This window comes from Schistocerca nitens, chromosome 7, assembly GCF_023898315.1.
Source record: "Schistocerca nitens isolate TAMUIC-IGC-003100 chromosome 7, iqSchNite1.1, whole genome shotgun sequence".
In the NCBI taxonomy this organism is placed as follows: domain Eukaryota; kingdom Metazoa; phylum Arthropoda; class Insecta; order Orthoptera; family Acrididae; genus Schistocerca; species Schistocerca nitens.
Genome location: NC_064620.1, coordinates 389,827,908 through 389,851,790, shown reverse-complemented (window position 1 = coordinate 389,851,790; position 23,883 = coordinate 389,827,908). Strand labels below are relative to the sequence as shown.

The 23,883-nt window shown below is 43.2% G+C and overlaps 1 protein-coding gene across 3 annotated transcripts in view; it reads right to left on the bottom strand.

Moving 5' to 3' along the window:
- The window catches only part of LOC126194711 (uncharacterized), a 965,948-nt gene that overhangs the window by 17,408 nt on the left and 924,657 nt on the right, over positions 1 to 23,883 (bottom strand). The window lies entirely within an intron of this gene.

Genomic DNA, 23,883 nt, shown 5'->3' with positions numbered 1-23,883 from the left:
CACTAAATTTCTTAAGTTGCTTTTAGTGAACGCATTTCAAGTTTACATTTCGTTATTGATGGTCTAAGAAGAGAAAACCACAGCCTGAAGCTCGAAAATGTACAACTAAGAACGAAGGTAAACGTGCTTTTACTCCAACAAGATAAAACGGATAAATCGACGGAATGGAGGAAAGTCAACAACAAACGCAGATCACCGGGCGCTAATACTTCACAAACAGTAAATGACACAAACTTGGTGGACGTAAACAAATTTGCTCCTAGTAACAGTGTATCAGTGACTGGCGCAGAGTCAAAACTAAAATAGTGTGTTAAAGTCCCTAAAAGTGAAAGGTATCACAAGGAAGTTTCATTTGATAAGCCAAAGCCTATTATCTTCACCAAATGAACGTCCGAGTTCTGACAACTACAAACTTTCTGCTCCAAATAAATCTATCAAACGTGTACGGTACACATTTTTGCGGACAGTCATGGTAGAGGCTTAGCAAATATCGTAAAAAGCAATCTTAGCAACACTGAAGTGTGTGGAATAGTGAAACCTGATGCAAAAATCGATGAAGTATTATCGGGTTGCGATCCTGAGTACGATAAAAACGACTATGTGATAATAATCGGTGGTGCAAACAATGTAGCCTCCTGTAATGAAGGCCACGATGTGATACAAACGCTGGAAAAGAATTTCTCAGCGCTAAATCGCTCTAAGTTATTTGTTGTAAACATCCCGAAAAGACATGACTTGGAACCACAGTCATGTGTCAACGAAGCTATCTCGCAAACAAATTATAAATTGACAAAGACTTGCAATCGCTTTAATAACAGTTGTGTTGTAGATGTAAGCAGTTTTAGAAGAGAGTTGTTTACAAAACATGGTATGCACCTAAACCGGGCAGGAAAGACAGCATTAGGTATTCTCCTAAAAGCAGCAATGACAGAACAACTCAACTCTACGAGATGCACTTCGTATAAACAAACTACAATATACAAATGGTTTTCAAAAAAAAACAGGACAAGAGCTAGTGCATTCGTGAACTCGACAGTTAAGAATAATTTTCTAGGTAAAACCCTGTAACAGCCTCTGTAACGGATCAACTTGCAATCTTCCACCAAAATATTAGAGGTCTGTTTAATAAGCTAAACGAACTCTCAGTCAATGTGCAAGACAATGGAAGCATAGATCACGCCCATGTACTATGCTTCACTGAGCATCACGCCTGCTCAGGGATGGAAAGGCTGGTAATCCCTGACTACAACCTGACGTCTTCATACTGCAGAAACCAAAGAAAAGGTGGTGGTGTTGCAATTTTTGTTAAGAACAGTATCAATTGCAAAGAAATGTTTGTTAAAAATTTTTGTCTAGAGCAACATTTTGAATCATGTGCCATCGAAATTTGTGTAAGCAATTCCACCCTATTAATTGTGGCAATTTATAGAGCACCTTCAGGAAATCTCGACCTCTTTTTGATGCAGCTCAATTTGCTATTCAACTATAAAAGAGATGTTGTACTACTTGGAGATTTCAACATCAACTTTCTTACACATAGTAGTGGGAAGACAGACCTAGAAAATCTGATGTACACCTACAACCTTCTGCCAGTGGTCAATTTTCCCACCAGAGTAACTTCATATTCAAGCACACTAATTGACAACATTTTTGTAGACCAAGAGAAATTGGGCAGTATCAGCGTTAGTAAAATAATAAATGGTCTTTCTGACCATGATGGTCAAAGACTTACCATCAAAAATATAAATGTTTGTCAGAATAAAACTGAGCCAACGTGGAAGGTATTCAGGCCCATAAATATACTATCAATCAAAACATTCAAATCATGCCTCCTTAATGTAAATTCCAAGTATAACCTGTTTAGTAAAGAAATTGCATCAATATTTGAAACCTCCTTCCCAAAAATAGTTTATAGGAATGTACCAAAAGAAAACACAAATAAACCATGGATAACAAATGGGATTAGGACATCTTGCAAAGCAAAAAAGAATTTTGTACATAACAGCAAAAGAATCAGGAAACCCCAGTCAAATAAATCATTATAAAAAGTATTGTAAAACTTTGAGTAAGGTAATCAAACTTTCAAAAAGCGTATATTTTAGATCCAAAATCAACCAATCCAGTAATAAAATTAAAGCAATCTGGGACATAATAAGGAGCGAGACTGGTACGAACAGTGCCAGTAAACCAGTAGACATTGTACTAAACATTGATGACAATACTGTAAGCAACCAAGAGACTATTGCGAATGCATTCAATGACTACTTCATAAGTGCTGCAGAGCAAATAGGTTGCAATGGATCCTTAGAAAGTGCCATGGATCTACTGAAGCACAGTTTTCCCATTCCAGTGAGTGAGATAAGGACATCCCCCATAACCAGATATGAGATTAAAAAAACTATTGCCTCATTAAAATGTAAGGGATCATCTGGTGTAGATAATATCTCCAGTAAGCTGCTAAAAACCTGCTCTGACCAATTAAGCAAAGTATTAGCCCATATATTTAATGCCTCTATGTACCAGGGTGTTTTCTCAGTGGGCATGAAACTTGCTATAGTGAAGCCTCTCCACAAAAAGGGAGACACAACGCAAGTCTCAAACTATCGTCCAATCTCCCTCCTGTCCACTTTCGCTAAAGTCCTTGAGAAACTACTGCACTCCAGAATTGTAAGGCACCTAGAAAACTTTGGCATCATAAGTGATAGACAGTTCGGTTTCTGGAAAAGTATGTCAACTGAGGCCATATTTTCTTTCACAAATGATATACTGGAAACCCTAAACAATAAAATGAAGGCAGTTGGAATATTTTGTGATCTGTCCAAAGCCTTTGACTGTGTGGACCACAAAATACTCCTCAACAAAGCACGCCACTATGGGATCACTGGGGCACTGGGAAGCTGGCTAAAATCCTACCTCCAAAACAGGAAGCAGAAGGTAATTCTCAATGGGAGCAATAAAGAGGGAGAGGTAGTAGAGTCAGACTGGAGCACTCTACTCCATGGAGTACCCCAGGGATCCGTCCTTGGTCCGTTGCTGTTTCTGATATATGTAAATGACCTACCTTTTTCATGCAATACATGCAAGTTCACCATGTTTGCTGACGACACCAGCATTTTGATTAGTAACAAACAGCTCACTGATATAGAGGTTGATGCCAACAAATTACTTACAGTACTATTAACCTGGTTCCGAGTGAACTCGCTCGCAGTAAACCTGAGCAAAACAAATTATATCCATTTCAGCCTTGACCACAAACTCCCCCAGGAGATTACAGTTTTAAATAACAGTCATCAGATAGAAAGGGTACACTGCACTAAATTCTTAGGCCTCCACATAGACAGTAGGCTCAACTGGGACCACCATGTCCTCGAGACTGTAAGAAGGCTGTCCTCAGCAATTTTTGCCATTAGGACAATCTCACAATTTGGAGACATAAATGTCACAAAGTCCACATACTTTGCATACTTCCACTCCATTATGTGTTATGGCATCATCTTCTGGGGCAATTCACCCTCATCTAAAAAGATCTTTCTCATGCAGAAAAAAGTAGTCCGTATAATGTGCAGAGTACCCCCGAGAACCTCCTGCTGTACGCTCCTTAAAAAACTTGGAATACTTTCCACAACCTGCCAGTATATTTTTGTCCCTAATGAGTTTCTTGGTTGACAATCCTGCCCACTATGAAACTAATGAAAGCTTCCATTATCACAATACAAGAAAGAAGGCTGACCTCCACTTTGAACTAAAAAGTTTAACTCGGGTACAGAAAGGAGTGCATTACTCCAGTGTAAAAATATTTAACTTATTACCGAGCTATATAAAAAGTCTACGTAGTAACAGTGCATCATTCAAAAACAATCTAAAGACATATTTAATCGAGAAAACGTTTTACTCACTTGATGAATACTTCAACAGAGAAAAGTAGTCTTTGTATGTATTTATATTTATGTTGTTTGTTTATGTTCTTTTTGTTCCTATTTGTAACCATATACTTACTGTGACAAATAGGCTTTTGTAATGTGATAAACTTTGCATAATGTATTACTCCTACGACTTTATTTTAGTCCATTATTATTTTTGCAAGTCTTATGTAATTTATGACTAGTTCTGCTCTTGTAAACTAATTGATACCATGGTCTGTGAACATATATTACTCGAGTCGTTCTACACCCTAGCGTCATACGCATAACAGGATCTATGGAATTTGTAGATAAATAAATAAATAAGATAAATTGGGTTCTGTTACTTAAGAAGTCTTTGAGCCATTCACATAACTGTGAACTTATTCCATATGCTCATACCTTCATTAACAGCCTGCAATGGGGCACCGTGTCAAATGCTTTCTGGAAATCTAGAATTATGGAATCTATTTGTTGCCCTTCATCCATAGTTCACAGAGTATCATGTGAGAAAATGCCAAATAGAGTTTTGCACAAGCAATGCTTTTTAAAACCATGCTGATTCATGGACATAAGCTTCTCAGTCTCAAGAAAGTTTATTGTATTTGAACTGAGAATATTTTCAAGGATTCTGCAACAAACTGAAGTTACGGAAATTGGTCTGTAATTATGTGGGTCTGTTCTTTTACCCTTCTTATATGCTGCAGTCAGCTGCACTTTTTTCCAGTTGCTTGGGACTTTTAGCTGGATGAGAGATTCACAATAAATGCAAGTTAGATACGGGGCCAGTACCATAGAGTGCTCTCTGTAAAAACGAATTGGGATTCTATCTGGATCTGGTGATTTATTATCGTTCAAATCTTTCAGTTGTTCTTCTGGATGCTTATTACCATGTTGTCCATACGGGAGTCTGTCTGATTGTCAAATGGTGGGATGTGTGTATGATTCTCCTTTTTGAATGATTTCTTGAACGTGAAATTCAAAACTTCGGATTTCGTTTTGCTACCTTCAACTGTCACACCAGACTCGTCAACAAGGGACTGAATGGAAGCCTTAGACCTACTTAGGGATTTTACATAGGACCAGAATTTTATTGGATTCCCTGACAGATCTTTTGCTAAGGTGTGATGGTGCTAGTTGTACGCTTCATGCATCAATCTTTTAACAGACACACGAATATCTACTAACCTTTGCTTGTCATCATTTGTGCATTCTCTTCTGAACTGAGAATGTAACAGCCTCTGCTTCCTCAGCATCTTCCAAATTTTGTTAGCAAACTACAGTGGATCTTTTGATCCTTTATTCACTTACCAGGCACATAACTCTCCAGACCACGATTTGCAGTCTGCTTAAACTTGGGAGCAGTACCAACCACATGTGATACGAGTACTTCAAGATGTATTAGAAGATATTTAATATGAGAATATCTATTTGTTTCCATAATTATAAAAACACATAAAGCAACAATAACTAGGGAAGACATAAAATAAGTGACAGAGAAGCTAAGTATGTCATTACTACATAAATATAGCACAAAATGAGAATCTGCAGACTGGTGAAGTGGGTCACTTATATTAAAGTACTAGAAATATCCTTGAAACAGCCTCCAAAATTTTATCAGTGGAGTTTGTGTTCCCCCTGTATAGATGCATAGATGCAGTACAAGTTTGGTTTTGATGGTAGTCAGTTGGTTGTTATGTTGTAATGTGACAACCACTTGTGTTTGATGTCAAAATGCAATTGCAACTCACAGATGACAGGTGGCAGCACTAACAGTGGAGGGAATATAAAGCCTGTTGGGGGGATGTGAAAACAGTGCACTTGTTGTCCTAATGTGGAAATGGAGCTATTTATTTGATGTTCTAAAGGACATGACCATTGGCATTCGGGTCAAGGGTGGAAGCATTTCAGAAATGGCTAAGTTTATAAACTGTTCACAGGTTTCAGTGGTTGAAGCATGGGAAAATGGCACTATCTAAAACCGGTCCCAAGGCAACTGTGGTGCACTGTGGTCCATAGATGACAGGGGCGAATAATGACTGAGGACATGTGTATGCACGAACTCACATGCAACTATTGAGCAACTGACAGCCCCGATGAACAAAGGGGCTACCAACAGTGTCTCCTCAATAGCACCTCAGAGAATGTTTCTGCGTATGGGCCATAGCAGCAGGTGCCAGGTTCATGCATCCATGCTGATCGTCAATAATCAGCGACAAAGGCTGGAATTTGCACACCAGTTTTGCAACTGGACATCTACTGAGTGGTGACTGGTGACCTTTTCAAATCAATCACATTTAATTGGACAGATGACCACTGGCATGTACGATGTGAAACAAATGAAAGCAAACATGCTGCAACTATTGTTGGAAGGGTCTACACTGGAGGTCATTTCCTGGGTGATTTCATCCTTCTGGAAGTCACAATGGATCAACACAAACGTGCATCTACATTGGGGACTGTGTCAACCCTTACATGCTGTTTGTGTTTCCTTGGCATCATGGCATCTACCAGCAGAACATTTCAATGTATCACACAGCTAGCATGGTTTAAAGAGCACCAGAATGGCCTCTAAACTCCACAGATTTAAATCCAATCAAGAATCTGTGGGACTAGCTTGATCAGGCTGTTCGCACTGTGGATCCTCAGCTGAGAAAGAAAGTGCAGCTGTCCATGGTAGTCTAGTCAGCATGGCTCAAAATCCCTGTCATTACTTTCCAATACCTCGCTGACACTCTTCCTGTATGTCTCGCAGTGATCTATGCTGTGAAAGGTGGTTATTCAGGCTTTTGACTGGTGGTCACATTATGTGACTGGACAATGCATAAATAATCATTAGTTGCAGTATGGTTTAAGCAGGTAACAAAGTTGAAGGTGTTTCCCTTTAAATTAAACCACAGGCAAATACAAAAATGCAGGTGTTTGTTATTTGTTTAGCGCAGCTGAGTGTTGTGCACACCCCATCTTTGGCTAAGTTTGACACATTATCGTTGTTCTTAAGAGTTGTCTTTATATTAACAGTTTTTTCTTGATTAATGGAAGCCAGCATATAATGGTTGAAAGTTCATTTCATCTGTTTTTTGAGGAAGTCAGAAACACAGTAACGATACACATACTTTTTCAATAATACGATTGATGGGCAAAGTATCAGTCACGCCATTAAAAGATCAGACTGGTTGTTTAGGAGCACAGCAGATAGTGTAGAAGAGGTACCAGATGGTCACCTGACTCTGCATTACTGATATTAGTCACAGCAGTGAAGTAATGTGTACATGCCAATTGGTTGCATGAAATCAGTGCAGAAAGGTGGGTCAAGGACAACATGTGACACTATAGCAGAAAGAAAATATTGTGTTTGGGTGTACCTGTGAACACATTGTGAATGATGTTGCTTGATTTGTTTACGTATCAAGGTGACTGTCCAATGTGTCTGCAAGGATGGTGTACCACTTGCAGTCACCTAACATGGCATAAAATCAGAGATCACAAGAGGTTCCTGACCAATAGAAATTGTCCTGCAATTTTGAACCTAACTGGAATTACTGCTGGCAGCAAATGCAGATGCCTCTCAGCCAGTTTCTGAGCAAAGATTATGAAAGAAACAACAAGTAACAGACATTTTGTAGTCGAGTACCTCGCAGAAGGCTATTACTGACAATGGCCGCAGAGTTGTAATTATTCGAGCAGCCCAACAACACGGTAACTAGCTAATTAGAGACACGTAGTATAGTCCCACGAATCGTAATTTTGCCTCTTCTCAAATGATGCAAGACACCTAGTGTACTGACAGTTGAATAAAATGTTTAACCTGCAGTTTGGAGGGGTGTTGTTTGGGCTGGGTGTTGTTCTGTGTTGTTTTAGTTACGCTTTTGCACAAAGACTTGGGAGTATTCGTTCAGCAAACTGTGACCATGAACTAAGATATTCATTTCAACATTTTTGGTGATCAAGTGCAGCACTTTCGCCAACATCTTCACGATGAGCATGCTGTAGACACTTCTGTCGTCCTGGAGGACAACAGCTGTATCCACAGGACCGTGCATATTGCACGCAGATGGGGGTTATACAAAAATCTGGGAACACTGTGAGAAATGCTTGCTTGAATGTAAATGCAGATGCTAGTCGCGCCTGCAGGTTGTGCTGTTGTATTTGACCACAAACAGAACCTTTGCTATGTCTTCAATAAATACATTGTGAGTGTCAGTCGTGTTCAGAACAGTGTTTTTTGTATTTGTGGGTACATTATGTCGGAGCTAAGTGAATTTGGACGCAGGCAAATTGTTGGTGCTCCTATTGTCAGTGCTTCCATAACCGAGGGAACCAAACTGTTTCGAAAGGCACTTTATCAATGATTTATACTATATACAGGAAATTGGGGGAAGATCAGTTTGGATTCCGTAGAAATGTTGGAACACATGAGGCAATACTGACCCTATGACTTATCTTAGAAACTAGATTAAGGAAAGGCAAACCTACGTTTCTAGCATTTGTAGACTTAGAGAAAGCTTTTGACAATGTTGACTGGATTACTCTCTTTCAAATTCTGAAGGTGGCAGGGGTACAATACAGGGAGCAAAAGGCTATTTACAATTTGTACAGAAACCAGATGGCAGTTATAAGAGTCGAGGGGCGTGAAAGGGAAACAGTGGTTGGGAAGGGAGTGAGACAGGGTTGTAGCCTCTCCCCGATGTTATTGAAACTGTATATTGAGCAAGCAGTAAAGGAAACAAAAGGAAAATTCAGAGTAGAAATTAAAATCCATGGAGAAGAAATAAAAACTTTGGGGTTTGCTGTTGACATTGTAATTCTGTCAGATACAGCAAAGGACCTGGAAGAGCTGCTGAACGGAATGAGCAGTGTCTTGAAAGGAGAATATAAGATGAACATCAACAAAAGCGAAACGAGGATAATGGAATGTAGTCGAATTAAATCGGGTGATGCTGCGGGAATTAGATTAGAAAATGAGACGCTTAAAGTAGTAAATGAGTTTTGCTATTTGGGGAGAAAAATAACTGATCATGCTCGAAGTAGAGAGGATATAAAATGTAGACTGGCAATGGCAAGGAAAGCATTTCGGAAGAAGAGAAATTTGTTAACATCGCGTATAGATTTAAGTGTCAGGAAGTCGTTTCTGAAAGTATTTGTATGGAGTGTAGCCTTGTATGGAAGTGAAACGTGGACGATAAATAGTTTGGACAAGAAGAGAATAGAAGCTTTTAGAAATGTGGTGCTACAGAAGAATGCTGAAGATTAGATGGGTAGATCACATAACTAATGAGGAGGTATTGAATAGAATTGGAGAGAAGAGAAATTTGTGTCACAACTTGACTAGAAGAAGGGATCGGTTGGTAGGGCATATTCTGAGGCATCAAGGGATCACCAATTTAGTATTGGAGGGCAGTGTGGAGGGTAAAAATTGTACAGGGAGAGCAAGAGATCAATACACTAAACAGATTCAGAAGGATGTAGGTTGCAGTAGGTACTGGGAGATGAAGAACCTTGCACAGGATAGAGTAGCATGGAGAGCTGCATCAAACCAGTCTCTGGACTGAAGACTACAACAACAGGAAATTGGAGAAACACCATCAGCTAAGTCAAAACATGAACAGAAGCTTCTGTTGAGCAATTGTTGCAGACAGTCATTGAAGAGGACTGTGACAAAAAATAAGGGCACAACAGTTGCAAAAGACACTGCAATCTGTCACATTTGTGAATCCAGTCAGCACCAAAACAACAAGAAGGGGGCTTCTGTAAGCAGGCAGTTGCAGGTTTGCTGAAATTACAAGACCATTCATTACTGATGCAGATGCCTGTAACAGGAAAACTTGGTACTGAAGCCATAAAACCTGGATCATGGAAAAATGAAAGAGAGTAATTTGGTCAGATGAGTCTTGCTTCACCCTGCGTCCAACCTCTGTGTGAATTTTTGTCCCAAGAGCGAAACAGGGCAGGGATTCAGTGATGATTTAGGCAGCCATATCGTAGTATTTCATGGCCCCGAACGTTACCCTCAGAGGTCGCACTACAGCCAAGGATTATGTGACCGTTTCCGCTGATCAGATCCATCCCATGCTACAATGTTGGTTCCCCAGAGGCGACGTTGTGTTCTAAGATGACAGGGCCCCTGTTCACACAGATTGCATCGCCCAGGACTGGTTTTGTGAGGACATGGATGAATTGTCGCATTTGTGGTGGCTGTCAAAGTCACGAGACCTCAATATTATTGAGCCTTTGTGGTCTACTTTGCAGAGCAGTGTGTGTAGCCGCTTATGCACCAACAACGCCGCCGGCCGGTGTGGCCGTGCGGTCTAGGCGCTTCAGTCTGGAACCGCGTGACCGCTCCGGTCGCAGGTTCGAATCCTGCCTCGGGCATGGATGTGTGTGATGTCCTTAGGTTAGTTAGGTTTAAGTAGTTCTAAGTTCTAGGGGACTGATGACCACAGCAGTTGAGTCCCATAGTGCTCAGAGCCATTTTTGAACCAACAACGCCGTCACACGAACTTGCCTCTATTTTGTAAGAAGAATGGTATAGATTCTCTTGAAAACCATACAGGACCTGTATTTATCCAATCCTACACGATTGGAAGCTATTTTAAATGCCAACCGGGTTTCCTAAATCGCATTAGACGTGGTAAAGTGTTATCTTTTTGATGTTTCCATATTTTTATCTGCTTCCTGTACATTTCTTGTCGATAGAAAAACAAGGCAGTCTAACACACCTCGGAAGGTTCGCTACAGCATACGATCTTAATCCCACTGATAATATCTAGGATTATTTAGGACAGTGAGTACAACGTAGCACTCAACATCTTCGCAGTTTGGTAGCTATGAGTGATCTACAATGGGTAGCTTCATCTGGATATGGCACAAAGTGTGGACTGTTCCTCGACGAAATGAGGCCGTTACCAAGGCGGGAGGCGATGTTAAAGGACAGTGGGTGGTGTCTTGTGAGGGTGGTTAACTTTTTTGTGCGGTGTGCTTACTGTACGAAGCACAGCTCCAGTTGCGCAGCATGACTTACTGACTCGAGAAAACATGCCTGCGATGGTAATGCTTCATTAGCTTTCAGTATACTTAATAAAACCATATCCAAGCGAACGTCGAAATTCAGACTGAAGTTATGGGAGTAGATTACAGTGCGACGGGCTGTGTATACTAGGGGTATCAAATAGCGCGGATTGTTTGCGTTCGGTTTGGAAGCGGAGTTCCCGACTGCCCGGTGGAACAGGCAACAACAGATGTGCGCTGGCCGGCCGTCGGGCCATTATGCAAATGGGGGGGGGGCCGAGTCACGTGTGCGCCTTGTCCTTGACTTGACGGGATCCCCGCCCACGCGCCGTGTGTACACACGTGCGCCATATGGCGGCCGGGACACTGGAATCACCAGGGCATCGACTACTGCCACTCCCATTTTCCGAAAGAGCTGCGACCAGTCGTTATTTCCTGAACTTACAAACGGATTCTTTCTCAGTAGCAACTACTTTGTACAGGCATATAGTGACACATACATAACACTACATCCGCAGACGACGCAGTCGTATATTTGCAGGTCACGACGTTAGAAAATTGTTGTGAAATGTAGGGGAGCTTGTAGATGATGCGTTCCTTGCAAAGACTCAGTCTAAAAAGTTCGAGACTGGGTTAACCCTTTGAGCCGCAGTGGCTTCTGCCTAAAACCAAAATTTTATTATTTATTTTTTGAAGCACCAGTGCCTTTCACGTGAAACTACCGAAATTCCGAGCGGTACTCTGAAGTACTTCTACGAAAGTAGTGCAATAGAGCAGTCGCTTACAGCGTCAAAGCAACAGTCTGTGCGTAGACTGTGCTATGTAGTTCCAGGAAATTTTTTTTCACATTGTTTACTTAACGTGTGGTTTTTGCAGAGTGATCAGATTGAGGAGATTATTGAAGTGAAAGTAAGTACAGGGTGATTATAATTAAAGTTAAACTTTCAAATCCCCATAGAAATAACACCACTGGTCAGAATGAAGTCAAATTGCAACGGAATATTATTGGAGAAGGGAGCAGAAAAAAATGAATAGTTACAAAATGTAGCAATCATAATTTAATAGTGGTCGACTACAAATGACAAGTCAACCATACAACAATGTCTAAAGTATACGTTTGACGTTAAACAAACTGTACTACTCAGTGTGCATGAGTGTACAGGCGTGATACTGGTAGTTACGTAAGCCCACCCATCACGGCAAGATCATATCACATCGGATGGCAAAAACCGGTTTTTAACTGTCCTGACGCCAAAAACCGCATAAAAAGCATCAATCAAAATCAAATCGGATTATTAATTTCCGTGTGACTGGCGCAAAACATGTTCAATAGCGGTATGCTGTCCACCGTTTCCTGCAACAAGTTGAAATCGAGAAACAGCGTGTTCCACAATTGATCGAAGTGTTTCCGGGGTCACGATCAGAATGTGTTGCGCAATGCCTGCATTAAATGCAGCTAAGTTTGCGGTCGGAACACTGAACACAACATCTTTTAGATAGCTCCACAGCCGGAAGTCACACGGATTAAGATCCGGTGATCGGGCCGGCCAGGCTGTAGGGAAACGGCGGCTGATAATTCTAGCATTTCCCAAATGGCACTTCAGCAGCTGCTTTAACTGGATTTCCAATGTGCGGAGGTGCGCCATCTTGCACAAAAATAATCCCATTTACACATCCACGCTGTTGGAGAGCTAGAATGACGTACACGCCCGGGTTCCCGGGTTCGATTCCCGGCGGGGTCAGGGATTTTCTCTGCCTCGTGATGGCTGGGTGTTGTGTGCTGTCCTTAGGTTAGTTAGGTTTAAGTAGTTCTAAGTTCTAGGGGACTTATGACCACAGCAGTTGAGTCCCATAGTGCTCAGAGCCATTTGAACCATTTTTGAGAATGACGTAGTTGCGCAAAGACACTCATAGCTCTTGTACGGGTAACAGGACGGGAAGCATCTGTCTCTTCGAAAGAATATGGCCCTTTGTTAAATGATGTCGTAAACCCGCATCACACACTGACCTTTTCAGGATGAAGTGGTACTGGTTGATTTGCGTGTGGATTTTCCGTTGCCCATATTCGACATTTCTGTGTATTGACATATCCTGTCAGATGGAAGTAGGCTTCGTCTGTTAACAAAATCTTCCACCGCCAATCATTGTCCACTTCCATGCCCGCAAGAAATTCTAAAGCATAGGTCTCTCTTGGTGGCAGGTCAACAGGAAGCAACTCGTGCACATGGGTAATTTTGAATGGACAGCAATGAAGGATGTTTCGTAGGATTTTACGCACCGTGTTCACGGGTATGTCCAATGTTCGGGCAATTCTCTGTGCACTACACATTTGCACACCACCACTCGTCTCCTACTGCATTGCTGCGGCCACTGCTTCCACTGACGTGAATTAATTCGTTTCGTCCCTCTACCGGGTTGCACACACACAAAAAAAAGTCTTTTCGAATTTCCGAAAAAAATGTTCAAATGTGTGTGAAATCTTATGGGACTTAACTGCTAAGGTCATCAGTCCCCAAGCTTACACACTACTTAACTTAAATTATCCTAAGGACAAACACACACACCCATGCCCCGAGGGAGGAGTCGAACCTCCGCCGGGACCAGCCGCACAGTCCATGACTGCAGTGCCCTCAGACCGCTCGGCTAATCCCGCGCGGCTCGAATTTCCGAACCATTTTCTCCAGACCCACTGCAGTCATCGGACCAACACCTTTTTTCAAACCCTTCAGTGTTCGGAACTTCTGCAGAGCGACGTGTGCACAGTCAACATTCTTGTAATACAGCTTTACAAGCAGAACGTGATCCTGCATTGAGACAGTCATGGCGAACGTCGCAGACGCGAAAGGAGTGTACCCGGCTTGTTTATACTAACTTCAATGGGTCTTGCGCATGACAGGGGTTTTCATTTACGTATTCTGACACACAGAGCGCCATCTATTGATCAATTTTCATACTATTTTTTTCTTCTGCTGTACGTTTTCCCCTTTCTCCGATAATATTCCGTTGCAATTTGACGTCCTTCTGACCAGTGGTGTTATTTCCACAGCGTTTTGGAAGTTTAATTACAATCTCCCTGTATATCTAAAGTTACCGTAAAGTACATTTGAGATTATACTACAGCTCTTACGAGTGTTTCAACAGGGAACCACTGGGGCTATATGAGCTTTTATAATTAATTTTATGATTGGAAGTAAAGTTATTAAATTTCAGGCCCGTTTATTCCTTGCTATTTAGGTCTATAATTTGTTTTAGGGATAATGAGTTCATGGAAGTTTCGAGGCGTCACCCATGATCTAAAAGTCCGTCTTTTAGAAGAAGAAATTCCGGGCGATGTGATGTGATGTAATTTGAGGCAGAAACTGACCCTGAGGATGCTTCTGTGGATTTTCTCCATCAGGAGAGTACTACGGAGCAACAGCTCCTTTCCCAGGTCCTGAACTACTCTTTGAAAATACAGTTCATGACGATTTTGATGACGACCGTGAAGATGAGCCTGTCTCAGTGTACTTACAAGTAAGATGGTTTACATCGTACAAGTTAGCAGCTGTGGGTGACTTCTCTCGAAGAGGTCGAACCAAATGTTGATGTAAGCTGTGAAACTCCCGTGGAAATGTTTCCGAACTTGTTTTCACAGCACATGATGGATCGGTTGTTTATTTTTTGACAATTTCTCGTTGTCGCTGCTTTGGATGACAAAAGTTAATTTTGCTAAAAATTTCCAAATTATATTTTCTTTCATAAAAAATAAAGAAAATTCGAGATGGTGGTTTTAATGCTTCAGATGTTCCACGTAGTACCCCCCCCCCCCCCCCAAATGAGAAGAACGCACAGAACTTTAGTACAACCATATGAAGCTGTCACAGAAGTTGTTCTTTGTGATGATGTTCAACTTACGCGTCACACTGACTAGAATGTAGGTTATGCCGTCAGAGCGTTGATCATTCATGTGAATTTCTGCACTCCCTCGTTTAGTAGTAGGTTCGTATTGCTAACATAGTCTCGCAATTCGCGGCGAGCGTCCACGCGTCGGTCCCCCCCCCCCCCCCCCTTCTCCCCTCCCCTCCCAGCACAGACTTTTCTCTTTTTTCAAAACATTCGACTGATTGTTTTGAACACCTAATTTAGACATGTTTCTCCATTGCGACTCGAGGTACAACATCGCTGACACATTACGGCCGCACGTCCTCTACTTAACACTGTCCGGTCACAACTGACTGTGAAACACATCTGTTATTAACAGTTCTAAGTTCAAACAGCCATCGTAGGTACTGCTCTGACGTCGTTTATACGTCAGGAATAAAATCAGTCTCGGGAACGTTTTAGACGAACGGTATAGAACTGATCCTGAAATAAAGGTAACGGTTCAAATGCCTCTGAGCACTATGGGACTTAACATCTGAGGTCATCAGTCCCCTAGACTTAGAACTAATTAAACCTAACTAACCTAAGGACATCACACACATCCATGCCCGAGGCAGGATTCGAACCTGCGACCGCAGCAGCAGCGCGGTTCCGGACTGAAGCGCCTAGAACCGCTCGGCCACCAGGGCCGGCTAATAAAGGTAATGTCATGAACCGACATAGATAGAAAGGTGCGATATCGTTTGGTTACAGCATCTGCCACCAGTCACAGGAAAGTGATAAGTCGAGTATCTAGGGCTATTTAACCAGAACAATTAAAGCTGAAGTGTTCTCGTAAATTTGGCTGAAGAGTTGTCTGATATCAAGTTGATATTTATGGAAAACTTCTTCATCTACATCTATATCCATACTCTGCAAACCACTGTCAAGTGAATGGCAGGATTTGTTCGTATTCGCCATGTTGTTGACATAGATGATTAACTCTTCTAGCAGGAAACTTGAGGAGATGCACGCAGCCACCGGTTAAGAAGTAATATGGGTATTGAGAATGTGGTGTCACCGCTAGACACCACACTTGCTAGGTGGTAACTTAAATCGGCCGCGGTCCTGTAGTACATGTCGGACCCGCGTGTCGCCACTGTAAGCGCAAACCTAGCGCCACCACATGGCAGGTCACAAGACACGGACTTGACCTCGCCCAGTTGTACGGACGACATAGCTTGCGACAAGACGTATCACGTCTTCCTCTCATTTGCCGAGAGACAGTTTAAATAGCCTTCAGCTAGTCCATCGCTACTACCTAGCAAGGCGCCATGTGTATCATTGCTAATTGCTTACTACTATGCAAGAGATGTATTTCAACAAGAACAAGACTACATTAAAGTTAAGTATATTAAAATCTCTCTTCTTTTCTTTATAGTTTTTCATCCAGTCTCCTGTTTCAGAATTTACGCCCGTCTGCGTTAGTTTCGCGTGCACCTAGCCACTCATTGTGTCGAGACCTTAGGGAATCGACACAACAATATTTTGGCGCCGAGGAGTGGTGCCGCGCCCACGTTGCAGTCTTTGTGTTATATTTGCTCTAATTTGCTTGTGTCATGGCTTCGCCGCATTCTCCAGATGTACTGTCCGAATTTTTTCGCTTGCAGAATCAGCAGACGCAGGCGTTATTGGAAGCCCTTGGACAGCTCGTCCAGGGTCAACGTGCGCTGCAAACCGATGCGGCACCCGCCGCTTCATCGCTACCGCGGCCACACAACGCTGTCGCACCGCCATTTAGGCCCTTTGAGGCCACAACCGAAAGCTGGACGGAGTGGGCCGATCAGTTCAACTTCCACCTCACTGCTTATGGAATTCAAGGTAAAGAGCGGCAGCCGTTTTTGCTTTCTTGTGTCGGTGTGTCTACCTACCGTGTGATAGTGAAATTGTTTCCCCGACGCGACGTAGCAACTCTGTCCTACGAAGAAATTTTGTCTGCTTTGGATGCCTATTTCAAAGAAACAGTTAATGTTGTTGCCAAACGGTATACGTTTTTTCGTACAAAACGTACGGCCGGTCAGACTAATAGGGAGTGGGTAGCAACTTTGCAAGGACTTACTAGAGACTGCGCGTTTGCCTGTGAATGTGGCCTCCCATATTCAGATACTTATTGGACAGGCAAGACACACTTGACTTTGCTCAGGAATCATTTGAAACTTCGCCAGCAGTGTGTCACATTAATCGGCCCGCCGGGCCCGCTGCACGGGACGCTAAGCGGCCCTCGCGCCCGACTTCGCAGCGGCCGCCTAGCTTGCAACCACGTGCGCCGCGTAAGCAAGCAAATGCAGTGAAATCTTGCCCGCGGTGTGCCACTAGACATTCGCGTGAACATTGCCCGTCACGCCAAGCTATTTGCTTTTACTGTCACAAGAAAGGACATGTACAAAGTGTTTGCCAGAAAAAGTTAAGATCAGACAATAACACAAATTCCAGGCCCTTTGCTTCGCGCAGGAATCGAACCCAGGACAATCAGGCTCGTGGACCTTCGCCCATGGACATTCATGTAGTTCATGCCCACCCGTCCAGTGACACTTTAGCTAACAGTGACTGTGTTCGTCCCACCCAAAGTGTGCGTCGACGTCGCCGGAAATCCCGTAAAGTTGCAAGTGCTTCTGGACCTGTATCAGTTCAAATTGCACGAGACAGTCGCTCTTGTCGTCAACAAGACAATAAACTTTTTGTGGACTTAGACTTTGCAGGAAAAGTGATACCATTCCAGCTCGATACCGGAGCTGCAGTTTCCTTGCTCAATCACGACACGTACAAACAACTGGGCGCCCCGCCATTGCGTGCCGCAAATGTTACGTTAACTAGTTACTCAGGACAGCATATACCTGTGTTGGGACAGTGCAGCCTTATTGCAACATACAAGGGACAGACAAAACTTGTGTCATTTTATGTTCTTCGTTCCTCTAGTGCAGTGAACTTGTTTGGATTAGATTTGTTTCAATTGTTTAATTTGTCTATAGTAACTCAGGTCCTATCAGTGAATCAGACTGTGCCGTCCGCCAGTGTTTCTAGTCTTTGTGAGGAATTTGCAGACATTTTTGCACCGGGCCTTGGTTGCGCTCAGAACTATGAAGCGCATTTGGAACTGAAAGACAACGCGCAACCGAAATTTTTCAGAGCGCGCAATGTTCCCCACGCATTGCGTGATGAGGTCGCAAGAACATTAGCCGAGTTAGAATCTCAAGGTGTAATTGAACGTGTGCAGGCTTCTCTCTGGGCCTCACCCTTAGTAATTTTGCCAAAACCTTCCGGAAAATTGAGACTTTGCGTGGACTTCAAGGCAACTGTGAATCCACACCTTGTGACTGCTACTTTTCCTTTGCCCCGCCCGGAAGATCTTTTTGACAAACTGTGCCCGGGAAAATATTTTTCAAAATTGGACCTAGCAGATGCGTACTTGCAAATACCTGTGGACGAAGAATCCCAGCGCGTCTTAGTGGTTAACACGCATCTTGGCTTGTATCGCTTCAAAAGACTGCCATTCGGGTGTGCATCCGCCCCTGCTTTATTTCAGCAATATTTACAAACTATTTGTGCGTCGGTCCCTACTGCTGCGAACTATCTGGACGATATTGTGATCTCAGGAAAGACAGAAGCCGAACATTTGCAGAATCTCCGGACCTTATTTCAGGTCTTGCGTCAGAATGGTCTTCGCTTGAGGAAGGACAAATGTGTGTTTTTTGCTCGTGACTTACCGTACCTGGGCCATGTCCTTAACGCCCAAGGTATACATCCGAGTCCAGAGCACCTTCGTGCCATTCAGGACTTGCCGTCACCGCAGAACTTAAAACAGCTACAGAGTGTGCTGGGTAAGGTAAATTATTATCATCGGTTTGTGCGCAATGCTTCTTCCATTTCAGCTCCGCTTCATCGCTTACGCCGTAAAGGTGTTCCGTTCGTCTGGACGACGGAATGCGAACGCGCCTTTCGCCAGTTGAAATCGGCGTTACTTTCAAATACTTGCCTTACGCCATTCGATCCCCGAAAACCCCTTTTGTTGATGGTCGATGCATCGGATTTCGGGATCGGTGCTGTGCTTGCGCACAAAGATGGTTCGCATGATCGCCCTATTGCCTTTGCGTCAAAATTGCTCTCATCTGCGCAAAGAAATTATTCCCACATAGAGAAGGAAGCTTTGGCTCTTGTGTTTGGTGTAACAAAGTTTCACGATTTCTTGTATGGTCGTCACTTTACAATCATCACGGACCACAAACCTTTGACATCACTTTTTCATCCGAACAAGCCTGTACCTCCACGTACAGCGCAGAAATTCATTCGCTGGTCTCTTTTTCTCTCGCAGTACCGCTACGATATCTTGTATCGGTCCACTGCTAAGCACGGAAACGCTGATGCGTTGTCCCGTTTGCCTGTTGCTGAGGATAAAGCATTCGATTCTTCCGAACTTGCTTGCATGTTCATTGATTCGGAAGCCGATGACGTGGTCGCATCGTTTCCGATTGATTTTCCACCAAGGACATTGGGGTATAGTGCGAACGAAACAACTTGCTCGACAGCACTGTACTTGGTTCGGAATCGATGCTGCGATTACGAATATGTGCTCCTCTTGCGTGGCGTGTGCCGAACACCAATCCGCACCGCCGCGGAAATTCTTTGCATGGCCGAAAGCCACTTCCCCTTGGCAACGCTTGCACATCGATTTTGCTGGTCCGTTCTGGAATGCTCGATGGTTGGTTGTGGTCGATGCTTTCAGTAATTTTCCTTTTGTTGTCCGGATGTCTTCCACGACGTCTTCTGCCACAATCCAAGCCTTGTCTGCTATCTTTTGCATTGAAGGTCTTCCGCAGACTATTGTTTCCGAATGGCCCACAATTCATGTCCGCAGAATTTCAGTCATTCTGCAAGGCCAATGGTATTCAACATCTGACGTCCGCGCCGTTTTCGCCTCAGTCAAACGGTGCCGCTGAACGATTGGTCCGGACTTTCAAGTCGCAGATGTTGAAGTTGAAAGAGTCGCATTCTCGGGAGGACGCTTTGTTGCTCTTTTTGTCTTCCTATCGCTCTCAGCCCCGCGATGGTCGCTCGCCGGCTGAATTGCTCCATGGTCGTCCTCATCGAACTCTGATGTCTTTGCTGCATCCGCCACATCCGGTTCCTGTGCAGCGGCAGACTCCTGCTTTTGCTCCTGGCGACGTTGTCTATTATCGCAACTATCGCGGTTCACAGCGTTGGCTCGCAGGGCGCATTCTTCGCTGCCTCGGCCGCGCGATGTATTTGGTTTTGGGGGCCTCTGGTGAGGTGCGTCGGCATCTCAATCAGCTGCGCCTCTGTCGTCGCCTGGGTTCTGCCGCTCCCCGTCTGCTTTCAGCGACGGAGCCGTCAGGTCAGCGCCCTGGGGACCCATCTACTGGCTCGCCTCATCCCCAGGTGTTACCGACGATGCCTTCCATTTTGCCCCATGGCGTCGCGCCGCCGCAGCCGCCGCCGGCGCCGCCAGCAGCGGACGCTTCGCTGCAGCCGCCACGCGCCTCTCTGGGTCACGCGCCGCCGCTTGCTTCCCGTGACCAGCCGTCCTCCGCCATGGACTTCTTGCCCGCTCCGGACCAGATGTCGTCTTCGCCCGTCGGGTGCTCCGACCACATGGAGGTCGACCCCGCGGCTCCTCTTATATCATTACGTGCGCAAACACCTCATGTTGACGTGCACCCTGGACTAGGTTTGCAGGCGTTTCCTAGCTCCCCTCGGACCGAATGGCCGGGTGCGGGTGGCACAGCCTCGCCTGTTGTTAGGCTCCCCACCTCATCGCATACGTCAACATGGGGTCCTCCCCACGGCGGGCGGAAGCCTTATCTCACGACCGTTCGCCGATTTGCGGGGGAGGAATGTGGTGTCACCGCTAGACACCACACTTGCTAGGTGGTAACTTAAATCGGCCGCGGTCCTGTAGTACATGTCGGACCCGCGTGTCGCCACTGTAAGCGCAAACCTAGCGCCACCACATGGCAGGTCACAAGACACGGACTTGACCTCGCCCAGTTGTACGGACGACATAGCTTGCGACAAGACGTATCACGTCTTCCTCTCATTTGCCGAGAGACAGTTTAAATAGCCTTCAGCTAGTCCATCGCTACTACCTAGCAAGGCGCCATGTGTATCATTGCTAATTGCTTACTACTATGCAAGAGATGTATTTCAACAAGAACAAGACTACATTAAAGTTAAGTATATTAAAATCTCTCTTCTTTTCTTTATAGTTTTTCATCCAGTCTCCTGTTTCAGAATTTACGCCCGTCTGCGTTAGTTTCGCGTGCACCTAGCCACTCATTGTGTCGAGACCTTAGGGAATCGACACAACAGAGAATGACTAAGCGTGGAACACGATTTACGCAACATACGAGTAAACTGTCGATTTCCTAAGGAATCGAATTCCCGTCTATAAAACAGCATCGAACGTCTGATTAATTTACAAACAAGTTACGTGTCAAACATTTGACGTTAAGCATGTAAAACTTTCAAAGCGCGAAAGAGTTCAGTAAAGGTGTGAAATTATTTTTAAAGTTTGTTGTGAGCCGCCAAATGCTCTAATTAGCAGACACTGAGTGAGTACAGTTTGTGTAACTTGCACTTCGTTTTAAGCAGAAGCTACTTTTTCACGCAGCTCAATCTTTATAACGCCATATCTCCTGAACTACGTGTCGTAAAATAATATAATTTTGCAGACACGTCCATTGGTGTATGAGGATGTCTCTGTTGTTGTTGTGTTCTTCAGTCCAGAGACCAGTTTGATGCAGCCCTCCATGCTACTCTACCCTGCGCAAGCTTCTTCAACTCCCAGTACCTACTGCAACCTGCATCCTTTTGAATCTGCTTAGTGTATTCATCTCTTGGTCTCCCTCTACGATTTTTACCTTCCGCACTGCCCTCCAATACTAAATTGGTGATCCCTTGATGCCTCAGAATACGTCCTACCAACCGATCCCTTCTTCTAGTCAAGTTGTGCCACAAATTTCTCTTCTCCGCAATTCTGTTCAATACCTCCTCATTAGTTATATGATCTACCCATCTAATCTTCAGCATTCTTCCGTAGCACCATATTTCGAGAGCTTCTATTCTCTTCTTGTCCAAACTATGGTCCATGTTTGACTTCCAGACATGGCTGCACTCCATACAAATACTTTCAGATACGACTTTCTGACACTTAAATCTGTACTCGATGTTAACAGATTTCTCTTCTTCAGAAAAGCTTTCCTTGCCATTGCCAGTCTACAATTTATATTCTCTCTACTTCGACCATCCTCAATTATTTTGCTCCCCAAATAGCAAAACTCATTTACTACTTTAAGTGTCTCATTTCATAATCTAATTCTCTCAGCATCACCTGATTTAATTCGACTACATTCCATTATCCTCGTTTTACTTTTGTTGATGTTCATCTTATACCCTCCTTTCAAGACTTTTCAAGACACTGTCCATTCCGTTCAACTGGTCTTCCAGGTCCTTTGCTGTATCTGACAGAATTACAATGTCATCGGCGAACCTCAAAGTTTTTATTTTTTTCCGTGGATTTTAATTCCCACTCCGAATTTTTCTTGTGTTTCCTTTACTGCTTGCTCAGTATACAGTATGAGGATACTGTCCGAAAAATGTGTTACGAATAGACTTAGTACTAAAGAATAGATTAAAACATCACACCTGATGCTGAAAGTATACTGAATGAAGAGCGAAAATGTAATAAACGATAAACTTTTTCCCTTCCAATATTTTCTTGAGGAGATATCAGCGAGAAAATGTTTCGTAAAGGTTTGAAATAATGTGCAAAGTTTGTTGCAAGTCAGTAAGTGCTCCCATCAAATACTGGATGAAAGTGGAATGGGTATTTGCGGCCAGTACGCTACACTGACTCGAGATACGTACAGACTTTCTAAGCATAAAACTTGTCTTATTGAGTTAAATCTTTGTCGTAATATTATATCTCTTAATGAGCACATTATGACAGCATTTTAAATTTTGAAATTCTGTCAGTAATTATATGGAATATTGAAAATAAAATTTTTTGTCCCTGAAAGCCATTAGGTAAGCACTCTACAACTAGGCCCGTGCGTCATGCAGAATGAACTGGGTTAGCTGTTGAGTGTGTACCGTCCCCAGTGAAATATTACAAATAACTTGGAAATGACAGTGAAAGAAAAAAAAATTTTAATATTAGATTATAAGTGAACACTAACCGCTCAGGCGAGATACAATTTTCTCTCATGCTTATTATTATTAACTAAAATTCTGTGAATCATTTTCGAGTACAGAGAATAAAAAGATGCACCCGAAACAAGAATGGACCAGACAGCTGAAAAACGAGCTATCATTTGTCTTATTTTAGTCGTTATCACTTCTTCTCTTGTCCTCGTTGCGTGTAGACGGACATCTTGGCGAGTCCGGTTAAATGTAAGCAATACTGTATCTTTAATCAGATAGTATATTAGTTTCATGTTGTTATTCACTTTAATTTGTAAGAGGTGAGCCCTATCTCATGTCCGCTTCCTTGAAATAACTGCATTTTAAGTAATTTACAGCGCAACAATTGCGGCGGCCGTTGCAGCCAAGGACGCCACTACGTGGCAATCTAAACATATAAAATTAGCGGAAGCGAAAAACTCTCCCGCTACAATTATAATAACATTTTTTTTTTCACAGCCGCCAGACGTTGCAGCAGAGCACGTAGTTTTAAGATTTCTATTTTCAGTTCGATAGCCGAGATCCAGAGCCACGACCCATACTACAATACAAACTCTAAAAGTGGTAAGAAATAATTCTCTCGCGCGTATGTGAGGGAAATGCAAATAATAATTAAAGATCTCATGCTTGAATAAAAAACCTAATTAGCCGAGGCAACAATCTGAAAAAGTTTATTTCATTTTTCGACGTATATGTCCACGTTCTAAGATCAATGTGTCTTATAGTTAGTAAAGTGACAAATAATTTTGCTTAAGATTAACTTTGATTAACCGGACAATTCCCACAAAAGCAATTTAATGTAACTCAAAATCAAAACTAAATTATCAGTTATTTTGAGCAAAGCCCACCACGTTACGATAACAATACTCCATCAATATCA